At 34.0% G+C, this 12154-nt stretch overlaps 1 protein-coding gene across 8 annotated transcripts in view; it reads left to right on the forward strand.

The window, feature by feature from the left end:
• Positions 1–12154, forward strand: part of LOC149419534 (prominin-like protein) — a 262011-nt gene that overhangs the window by 140311 nt on the left and 109546 nt on the right. The gene's annotated exons all lie outside the window — the stretch shown is intronic.

Genomic DNA, 12154 nt, shown 5'->3' on the forward strand with positions numbered 1-12154 from the left:
AGATTACAGCATAGGTGATTCAATCCATTGTTGTATTTGTATGCTTTTCTTGAAAAAAAAAAATAGTTGTGTATCGTTAAAACTATTTATTCATATTGCATATGTAAGCGCATTACTTTCCACTAAATTATTATTTTTTTATGTGAATACCGCACAAGAGCCCCAAGTGCTCCCAATCATTTGGAGCCAGTGAGATTATGGCATCCCCAATTGGGGTACGTTGTGAGGCTGAAGGTAAGGGTGCGGGAGGAGGTTGGGAACATGAAAGCAGGGGAGTAATCACATATATCGCATGTTTGTGAAAGCCCGCATGTGGGTGTAATATAAATATTTTATTGAAGAAGAAAATAATAATAATTAATCTAAACATAAAAAAGTTAACGGTCTCAACTAGGAACCGAAACCAGGATCTCGGTCTTACCGGGACAACTCGCCAATTTTTTGTAATTTTTCTGTGTCTTGTTCTGTTTCATTTTTCGTTTAGATTTATTTTTAAACCTTCTTAGATAATATATTTACATTGATGGGTAAAACCTTAAAAAGTAATTCCAATAAAATTAAATAAATATTTATTCATCTCAATATATTAAAGCGTAACTTATAAAAAGTGTTTTTTCTTAGAATAATTAAAGAATCTATGAAAGCAGATTATGAATTCTTTCAAGTATATCCTTAACCCTTTCAATACCAGAGTTCCTCCTGAGGAACATGAACAAAAAACTCATATCTGTTGATTTTGTCAAACAAATCGCCCCGTATTTTGCGTATCGCTTGTAAAGGATACCCCTCATGGCGTCTTTTTTTTTAATGCTGGGTTACTACCTTTATTCTAGCAACAAATACGGTAAATACAGGGTGTATCGGCACGTACCCGAAAAGATAACATTAAAAAAAAACAAAGGGATAATAATGGAAAGTCTAATCAACAGCCAAAACGGGATCTGTCATTATACAGGGTGTATCGGCACTAACCCGACAAACTTTAACCAGCTATTCCTTAGCATATTTGGAGTAAAAAATCTTTTGTGCACTTTGCTGTCCGGGAACGTTTTTTTTTAATAAAAAAATTATTATTCATATTTTCACCACATGTCACCACTGTTTTATCTTTTGTGAAAGTTTGAAAACCCATCTGGCAATATTTTATTCGAATTCCGTTGAATAATGCACGTGTGTACCTATATTGGCACACTTTTACAATCACAACGAAATGGCACGGCACCATTCGTCTCATTTTAAACTATTGTTATTTAGTGTGTGCGAAAGAGCGAAGACGCTTTTCGACATACTTGCTTATAACAGCTGTTGAACCCGAAAAGCAATGCCAATGACAGTGATGTAGTGTGGAAATTTTTAATTTTTTTGTTTTTAGTTGAAAAAAAAATGCTACCGGACAGCAAAGTGCCCATAACATTTTTTACTCCAAATGTGCTAAGGAATAAGCTGGTTAATGTTTGTCGGGTTAGTGCCGATACACCCTGTATAATGACAGATCCCGTTTTGGCTGTTGATTAGACTTTCCATTATTATCCCTTTGTTTTTTTTTTATGTTATCTTTATTTTTATGCATTAATTAATATATTTTATAAATTAAGCAATTGTTTGTACGATAGGTTTTTTTTCTAATAACCCTTTGATACCTAAAAATAGCGAAAAATAAAATATAAATTAGTGAGCAAAACATGGTCTATGTGTGGAAATAAAAGTGTGGTGCTGAAAGGGTTAACTATGATTTCATGCTTATTTTTCTCATTTTAACACGTTTTATGTCATTTTCTTCACACTTATCGCATGTTCAACACGTTTATCAACGATTAGTTATGGAAAATCTTATTATTGTTGTTGTGACTTGCTGCGTTAAGCGTAAGGGAAATCGACACGCTTTTCTTTATTTTATACTCTAATGTAATATAATTCTTTAATCTAATATAATAATAATATGTACAAAATAAGATAAGCCTCGGAGTTTTAAAAACGGATGAAATTTCACCTCAGCTAAAAATAAGCTTTCTCGCTAGAAGCCATTTTGAGTGTGCATTTTCGGCAAGAAATAAAAGAGCTATGACAGATAGCTTCCAAAATCTATTAGTTTTGATTTTCAAACCCACAAGGCCTTGTTCATATATTGATCAAATAGCACAAGCCATATTTTTCTAGTCAATAGCGGTCAGTCGTCGACATAATTATTTATTATTCAATAAATATATTTGTACAGCGCCCTTGAGTTGATTTTTCACGAAAATGGCGCTATATAAAATGGTCAAATATTATTATTATCATACGATGCCAGTGAAAAGTTTCTCAAATAGAAAAGACAGTAATATATTTAAAACTAAAGTAAAAACATTGCTGGGAGAACATAATAATAATCGACTTGAAAAAATCTTGTGAAGACATCTTATTATTTATTATATGTTCATTCAAAAAATTGTTTTTATTACATTTCTTATATAAGATTTAACCCCGTAATTAAGCTTAGCCTGAGTGTATGGGGGGTGTATTATGATATTATCGTTATTTATGTATTTATATGTTAGAGCAGGGGTCTCCAAACTACGGCCCGCGGGCCGTGTCCGGCCCGCCAGTGTCATCAATCCGGCCCGCGACAACTAATGGCTAAGACCTTACTCAGAAGGGGCGAATTCACCGCGAATTTTTTCGTGCGAATATATATGCTCATTGGCGAGGTACTGGGCACCAATACATTGCGTCCACAAGTATAGATATAGGGTACTAACACTACTTATTTTCGCGTGTAACCACGAGATGTCGCAAGCGTCGCAGTTGCGACAATACAACTCCAATGGATTGGAGTGAGATTGGAGTGAAATGATTTATGAAGAAATATGATCCCTGGAAATTTTATTCTCCACTTTTTACTTTTACTCCCCCCCCCCGTGGACGAAAATATGGGTGTCTAGAAATTAAAACAGTTTCGGCCCTTGAACTCACTGGAGTAGTCAATGTGGCCCTCCGGCTGAAAAGTTTGGAGACCCCTGTGTTAGAGTATCAAGTTAAAATTTTCGGTGTGTTTTTTAGGTGAAATTTTGAATCTTTTAAATTATTATTAATATTTGTGAATATTTATTTTAATTAAAAAAAAAACGCCAAGATATTTATAATTATATGGTGCTTTATACTTACATCATGTACAAAACTTGCCATAGAAACTGTTAAAAAACAAATGTCTTAGCAATATTGAAATAAATGTCCCCAATTCCTATTGTTTAAGACGCCATAGCATTGAAAATAATATCGCCTATTTTAGCACTCAAACGACTCAAACGTGTCGACTGTATAATAAGATGTGCTGAAGTAGACATTTTCCTCGATAATTTATATGTATTCAGAAAAAATGTTCTATTGCTAAAAAATATGTTGCGCTGATTATATTACGTATTACTTGTGTCTCTTACTTTTTTACTATTTGTCATTTAAGGGAGGTTTCATATAATTTTGTATTTTTATTTGTCTTAAATCTTTATTTAGATGTTTCAAAATTAATGTATCCTATGTCCCAATTGATTTTTGTAATTGTTGTACCTATTTTTGTATCAGCTGAGTTTTTATAACGTATTTGTTCTCCCAAAGCGAATAAATAAACTTAAAAAATGTTCACCATGGTTGTCGTGAAGACCATTTCTGTTCCTTCGCAAAGGCAGAAAGGAAAAAGCTACATTTATCATAAAGCTGTCAAATTATGAGAAAAGGAATATCCCTTACATTGCCTTTGTAACTCGCAGTATCACAATAAACAGTTTTTTTCTTGTAGCTGTTCATTATCGCATTGTGAAAATACTATCAGCGGAACGAAACAGCTTTGTCGCGCAACATTTAAGCAATTTTACATGCCTTTGTAGAAAACCGTATTTGATTAAACGAATTTCTATTTGAAGGCGTAGATACTATCACGTCTGTCTCCTTGAGGGCAGGGGGGGGAGTGAAATGCCACGCATGCCTTTCCTGATATCCGATATACATAAATTCCGTCCGTTAGAATTGTTTTGTCCTACTCCTAATTCTTATTCTATTTCCATAAACATTCATACATACCTAGGTCTAATGTATTTCTTCGGCAAATACATAACTGTCTAACTATTTGTTTATGTAGGTTATAATAAACTAGGATCCTCAAGGGAACAAGAATGGCAACAACAATCAACACATATAAATCTTTATGTTTTGTGGTAGAAATAAACATGTTTAAATTTGTGATTGAAAAGGTTTGCCGCTTGAATTTTGTATTACTGCCTATACAGTCGGAAGGTTTGTGAATTAAACGAAATAACTATCGTTATTATTTGTTGATGTGCTAGAGACCCTTGACTGGCTCACAGACCATGATCTTCCTCTTTGAATTTGACTCCTCATCATAAGATTTTTTTTTGTACAGACTATATTATATTTGCACTTCGTTCCAGAGTGAAATATACGTTCATCCTCAATTCATTTCACTTTGACACAGATTAAATATTCTATAGGGCTGACCAGCTGCTAACCTTATACAAATGTCAAGTACGTCCAACAATTGAATTTAAGAGCCACCTCTGGGCTGGCCCCCCAAAATACTTAATAAACCGACTTGGTTCTGTGCAAAGTAGGGTGATCCGTCTGATTGACAATTCGTTCTTAATAACCCGATTGCCATCTCTTATGCACAGACGCAATACGCAATGTAGTCAAACTGAGTCTGTTTTACTGGTATTTCAATGGAGCCTGCTCTAAGGAGCTAGCAGCATTGATCCACTCTGCACCGGTGCACATACGTGACTCTCGACGGACACAATAGATACACCCGCTCACATTTGATGTTGACTTCATGAGAACGGGTCACTTATTCGACTTGTTTTTTGTGTAAGTCGGCTTGTACGTGTAACGAGCTACCGGCATCTGTTTTTCCTCCTTCATAATCCGGGCCTCTTCGAGACCCCCATTAATAAATCTCCTCATACAGCCCCTACCTTAACCCGCCCCACAATGCTGTCTAACTCGGTAGCGATATAGTTCCCCTATCTTTACACTGTACACTGCACGGACAGGGGCGCAGGTCTTATGGGGTGTCACATAAAAATGTGAAAAACACATATAAATTGAATTGAGTTATGTAGGTTATCTAAAATCTAAACGACAGGTACCTAAGTTTTTCTATCTGCGAAGTGAAATTAAATAAGAATGATAGACGACGTTGCTCCAGTAACGAATGCCTACAGAGTGTATTATTTTCCTTGGGTTGTCGTACGTTCTGGCTTCATACAACAGCCAGAAACCAATTATACCGTAGTATTACGTTTCCAGCTTCTCTTAATTGCGTGTTACGTCGCCTGATCGCTGCCACATAACACCAGGTAACAGTAGACGTTAGATTCTGATCTTGACTTCTGCGAACGAGATTGTCCACTGCATTACTCAACGAAGCGAGTGCCTCGTATCTCCAATCTACCTCACACGGTCTAATGTCTATAGCCCCTGGCTCTACGGTGATCTCTGTGCTCTTGTCTCCGAAGACCGGACCGTTATGGGAGTTATGTGATGGTTTCATAATGTATTGAACGCGTTACACTCTGCGTAATTGGCATGTTGTTCTAGCACACAACATACAGTTTGAGATTATATTGATGATGCTATTCCAATGATTCAGCATTGCAAATACTGGAATTAATTTATTGATTCAGTTAGGTAAGAAATTCTTATCCTAATAGGAAATTCTTGCTACCATACAATTTAACATGGACACGTAGATAACTGTAAAAGTTATCATTAAAATAATTCGTTACCTCCTTTGTGATTTATTTATTTGTACTTTTACATAAAAGTGATACATGATACAGTGTACATGGGAGAATATCTGTATTATACAGGAGATACTAACAGTATATAGATGTAATCCATTATAAAGTAGGTACAAACTAATGAAGTATATTACACTGAATAGAAAGAATCTTTGAAATTTTTTCGTAATCAGGTTAAAAACGGGATTGCAGACCCTTAACGAACGAATTGAAAGGTTTCCAAATAAACTTTTGTTGATGTACTTATCACAATGTCGGATAAAACGGAAATTCCTTATATTTTCGCATTTGGTCATTATATCTTATCAAGCCAAATAGTAATAGTAATAGCATAGACACGTGTTCCGATGTATTAAGAATTTACTAAAAGTTTATCAGGAAAGGGCCTGCAATCCCGTTTTTAACCGGATTACCAATAATTTGAAGAGATTCTGTATAAATCATCAATACTCATTTTTCTCCGTGCACGTATGAACCTGATTAATTTATTGAACTCGATGAAATTTACGATAGGTGTTTATTTGAGGATAGGAAATAAAATTTGCCTCTCAGTTTTCTAATCTAACGAAATAATCACAAACAACGTAGAGATATACGACCACTTTAACAATTTCTTTTGTAACATTGGCTCCTCCTTAGCTAATAATATACACAACAAAATCACACACAATCTAGCCAATGAAATAACATTAGTGCATGATAGCATGGAATCATTATATCTTCAACCTACCACGGAATCAGAAATAAGTAAAATAATAAAATCCTTAAAACTAAATGCAAGCGCTGGTTATGATACACTCAAATGTAAGACAGTTCTAAGTCTCTCCACAGAATTGCTTCCTATTTTATCAAAGTTAATTAATCAGTGTCTTAAAGAGGGAACTTTTCCAGATAGTTGCAAAATTGCTAAGGTAATACCGATTCACAAAGGTGGGTCCAAAACGGATACCTCAAATTACAGACCCATTTCTATTTTACCACTCTTATCTTTTTTTTTTTTTTTTTTACAGTATTACCGCACAAGAGTCCCAACTGCTCCCGTCTGGAGCCAGTGAGACTATGGCATCCCCAATTGGGGTATGTTGTGAGGCTGAGGGTATTGGGGAGGGGAGGGAGATGGGGAAGAGGAAGGTGGGGAAGTACCTGGCTATTCAGATCTGGTCACCAAACACGGCTAAAGCCATTTCAAGCAACGTTTCAATTCTGAATGGTGGTCTTACACCAGGGCGATACTGAGAGTATCTTCCACTCTGGAACGTGCCGCAAATATACTATATATTATTTTTAATTAATTAATTGTGAAATAACACAAATTAATCAAATAAAATTTATTTGCGCACGCCGGGTTCGAACCCGCGACCTTCGGATCTGTAGTCAAAAGCGTATACCACTAGACCACGCCGGCCGTCAAAATCTAAAATCTTTGAACGTGTAATCTACGATAGATTAAACAACTTTCTATCAAAAAAATCGTTCTTATATAAAAAACAATATGGCTTTAGGAAAAAATCAAACACACTTGCGGCAGTAAATGACTTAATCAGTAAACTTAGAAGCAGCATTGATGGTGGAAATTATATTTTATCTATACTAATTGACCTTCAAAAAGCCTTCGATACAGTAAGCCATGACATACTTCTCAAGAAACTCGAGAAAATTGGTGTAGTTGGTCCTGCTCTTAATCTATTCAAATCATATCTTAGCAACAGAAAGCAATTCGTTAGCATCAATAATCAAAATAGCAACCACCTACCAATAAACTACGGAGTTCCGCAAGGATCCATACTAGGACCACTTCTGTTCCAAATTTATATAAATGATATCTCCCAATTAGATTTAAACGGTGATATTTTTTTATATGCAGATGATACTGCAATTTTCTACTGGGGTAAAGATTTAAACATCTTACTAGAAAATGCACAGAGTGACTTAGACAAAATTAACAGTTGGCTCCAATCAAATATATTAACAATGAATGTTAAAAAAACAGGATACATGATTTTAAGCTCAACTCGTAAAATAATTCCTCCTCATGTACCCTTAAAAATTGAAAATAACAACCTGCAAATCCTGATACAGGAGAAATATCTTGGACTGTGCATTGATAAACACCTAACTTTTAAACAGCATATTCAAGATATTAAAGATAAAATCACCCCCTTAATTAGCGTATTCAGCCGGATATCATATCTGTTACCAAATAAAATTAAAAAAGGTTTATATTATAGCCTCGTACACTCACATTTAAACTACTTGGTTGAAATCTGGGGAAATACATGTGAAACATATATAAACGAACTACAGGTAACACAAAACAAAGTAATCAAAAAACTATTTCACTTCAAATCTAGAACATCAACAAAAAAATTATATATGGAAACAAAACTATTAAAATTAAGAAAATTATATGAATATAATACATGTCTTCTTATTTACAAAATAAATAATAAACTCATACATACAAATACAGAACTCATTAAAACGTCCCAAGTACACACACACTTTACACGGCAACACGATAAAATACATTTAAACACCATACATACTCATTATGGCAAGCAATCCATTGGTTACGAGGGAAGCAACATACATAATTGCCTCCCAGACGAAATTAAAAATGAAAAAAGTATAGGTACATTTAAAAAAAAAAATTGCTCAGTTTTATGCTCAATCAACAAAACAATGAAAGTGAATAATATCAGTGTGTAATATATTTATGTGTAATATATATGTTATTTCTAGTTAAATAAGTGAAAAATGTAATTTTCTTTTATCTAGAATAAAAAAAAAAAATAATAAAATAAAATAATCCTCCTTTCTATTTAGATTCTTGTGCTTTTGTATTCGTAAATCAATCAACTTTATCTGTGAAAACCTGGTGCCTGGTGTTCAGTGCAATGTCTTCGGGAAGCAGGAAGCCCTCTAGCTCTGACCTCTCGATTGAGCAATGGAATATAATACACTAGGTGGGCCATTCGCTGGTTAAATCATACGAAATAGGACCCACTGTTTTTTTTCTGATATGATGTTTATAATGGTTTTTTTAAAGTTCTTATTTATAAATATTCCCTAATACGCCGCTTCAGCGTTGGTATAGCTATAAGAGAAAGAGGGCCGTATACTGATCGGGTCAAAACTTTACTCATCATAATATCCATGCATCGATTTATTTAGATTGGCACCACTTTGTTCCAAACCTCAAAAATACAGTATTTCGCGTTTTGTTGCTAACTTCAAAGTTCTTCAGATGACATTTGTAATGTCATTAACCCAGTCTGTTTTGAATTGCACCGAAATCCGGCCAATTCGATTATGTATTCCGTATTTGCTTTGGTAAATCGATATATGTCAAATCAACAAGATTGTTAAGAAAGTTCGCGATCTCCGTCTTACTACGATCGTAATACGTTCCTATACCTGGGGGTCGTTAGGTTTAAAAATCTGTCAATTACAATTTATTTTTATTTATTTTTTTATATTATCGAAACAAACAGTACATGATTTACAGAGATGAAACAATATACAGAAATAAGATACTTCATGTTTGGGTACCTATGATATGTTTCCTTGTAATGTCTGCTAAGTGGTATGTTTATTCCTTAATTACCAGGTGACGTGTGTAGTATATAGGTGTGTGTAATGTATGTGTGGGTGTCTGTATGTATGCGCATTGAACAGTTTAAATTATTGACATGATGCCACGTTTGAATTTGGGTAGTGAATCCGAAAAAATGTCAGAGTTAAGACAAATATTATTTAGAGTATGAAGAGCTCGGTTAATTGGCGAATTTGATGCTGCATTTGTTTTATAATTAAGCGTGTGGAATTGCACTGTATGTCGTGTACGTCTCAAAGGTATGTCAAAGTTAATAAGGGACAGAAGTTCGGTACAGTCAATGTCATTGTTTAAAATTCTGTGTATAAATATTGAGTCAGCTTCTGCTCGTCTTCGCTGCAAAGTTTCTGTCGTATTACGGCCGGTATACGCAGTTCGCATTCGCGTGATTATGAGTAATGTTTTCTAATAACCCGTTCTTATCCCCCGTATTATCAATTATGAGTAAGACGGTTTTAGTTTATCTTGCCACTTCTTCAAGTTTTTTGAATCTTATATCAATGGATTAAATTTATGGAGAAGTGTGTTCATTGACCGTTATTCTCCCAGTAGTGCTACTACTTGTAATTATTATTTACGACATTATTACACCAGTGGCTAAGCCGCGGGCACGCCTTATTGTTTTCCGAGTCGCTCCGTTGGGCCACGTGGATTCAGATAAAGCAACAACTCGTTTACACGTGTTCGGAATTACGAACCTTAGGTATATATTATTGTAAAGCTAATGGAAGCAACGGTATTTGTTTACCTTCCATTGAAATCCAACACCATGAAAGTGGAATTTTGTTGAAAGTACGCCTGCAGAAGTTAATTGTCAGTTTTTTTATACAATTTAATTTGCAATAAAACGGTTATTTTTATTGCTTTTATTTATTTATTACTTATCGAAATGCTGTGTTGCTTTTTCTTTTATACTAAAGAAATGTAAAAAAACGCCTATCTGTGTTGTTTTCTGTTTGTCTTTGTTTGGGACACGTATGTAAAGCAATGAATTCAAATCATTCGAATATTCGCTACACGGAGAGGAATCGATTTTTGCCCTCGCGATAAATTAACAGGCCTTATTAATAAAACATCAATTTAAGAAAGTTTTATTGATTTGTTTTGCTAATATCATGACGACACAAAGAATTTTTGTTGTAATCCAAAAATATTCGAAATTTCATGAACACACGTTGCGTCGTCATGATAGTATATTTGTAATTTACTAAAAGTCTATCAGGAAACCTGTTAATTCATTCGTAAGGCCTGCAAACCCATTTTTAACGGGAATTATCAATAATTTTAAGAGATTCTTAATAAATTAGTTATTGTCATTTTTCTCCGCGTGTGTACGAAATGGCTATTTCAAATTTTCAAAAAGTTGATATATTTACTTGCTTTAATTTTGACAAAGTCGATATATTTACTTGCTTTAATTTTCACAAAGTCGATACATTTATTTGCTTCAATTTTCGCAAAGTGTATATATTTACTTGCTTTAATTTTCACAAAGTCGATATATTTACTTGCTTTCATTTTCACAAAGTCGATATATCTTGCTTTAATTTTCGCAAAGTAGATAAATTTACTTGCTTTAATTTTGACAAAGTTGATGTATTTACTTGCTTTAATTTTCACAAAGTCGATATATTTACTTTAATTGATTTTCACAAAGTGAAACATCTACATACCTACCTGTACCTACATCTATATAAAAGCGAAATAAATAGCTAGGTATATAATGTAAACGAACCATTATACACTTATTTCGTTGTGCCTGAGTAGGCCCCCAGTTATATAAAAGAATATAAATCACATCTGATTCCCTATATAAATTTTTGCCTTGGTATTGATGCATTTTTTTAAATGGACGTATTCAGTCGCATTAAAACTAGTATCTTAATTATCTTAGATATTATTCTTCATTAGATATGGGTGCATTATTTCCACAGTCTAACAATAACTATTTCCCAGTCGTTCAGCGTATATCTTATATAATTTATAGCTTTTCTTGAAGCTCATGCTGAGACGATAGTTAGATAGTATTTAATACCATCTCTGGGAACCGAGATGCTGTGATCTGCGGGACACAGAGCCAGACATTAGAAAGTTGGCTCATGCCGGTTTATCTTAACCTCCGGCAAAGGTTGCGATGGGCAATCAGACGAATGAATGAAATATTAATGGTATGGAAGCGACAAAGGAACTACACTGCTTTTCATAGTGTAATGACCTGCGGTAAATGCCTTTTTTGTAATACATTAAATTTAATAGTTCTGCAAGTATTTTGAAAGACTGGAAAACCAACATTAGATTAGAGTACGTATGAGACGATATATTAATGTGAATGAGGCAAGGATTATGTGTCAAGACCGAGTTGTTTGGCGATCCGTCCTCTCCCTCTCTGCCTGCTTGCTTGCTCTCGTGCTTTATTTAAATAACTGAAAAAATATTTTTTTTCATAAATAATAACTGTTGCCTTGGTTCAAAGTTTACCTTTTTTCCAATTTTTTGCCTTTAATGGAGTAGGAATAAAAATCTTCACGAGTCTTCACGCGGGTTTCTAATTCAATTTTTATCCGGTTCGGATTAGAGATTTCAATGATAGTAAGTTAACGTTAATCACCTAAACAGTTTACCCAAATAATTATAAACATAGGGTTACTACTGGAAATCACATTTTGTATTTATGTTAAATTATGTAATAAATATTTAGTTTTCAATATATTTATCTGTTTTTTCAAAGAATTATAATCCATGAAATTAT

The sequence above is a fragment of the Hesperophylax consimilis genome, chromosome 12 (assembly GCF_061612785.1).
Source record: "Hesperophylax consimilis isolate HC1 chromosome 12, BYU_Hcon_1.0, whole genome shotgun sequence".
Taxonomy (NCBI): Eukaryota; Metazoa; Arthropoda; class Insecta; order Trichoptera; family Limnephilidae; genus Hesperophylax; species Hesperophylax consimilis.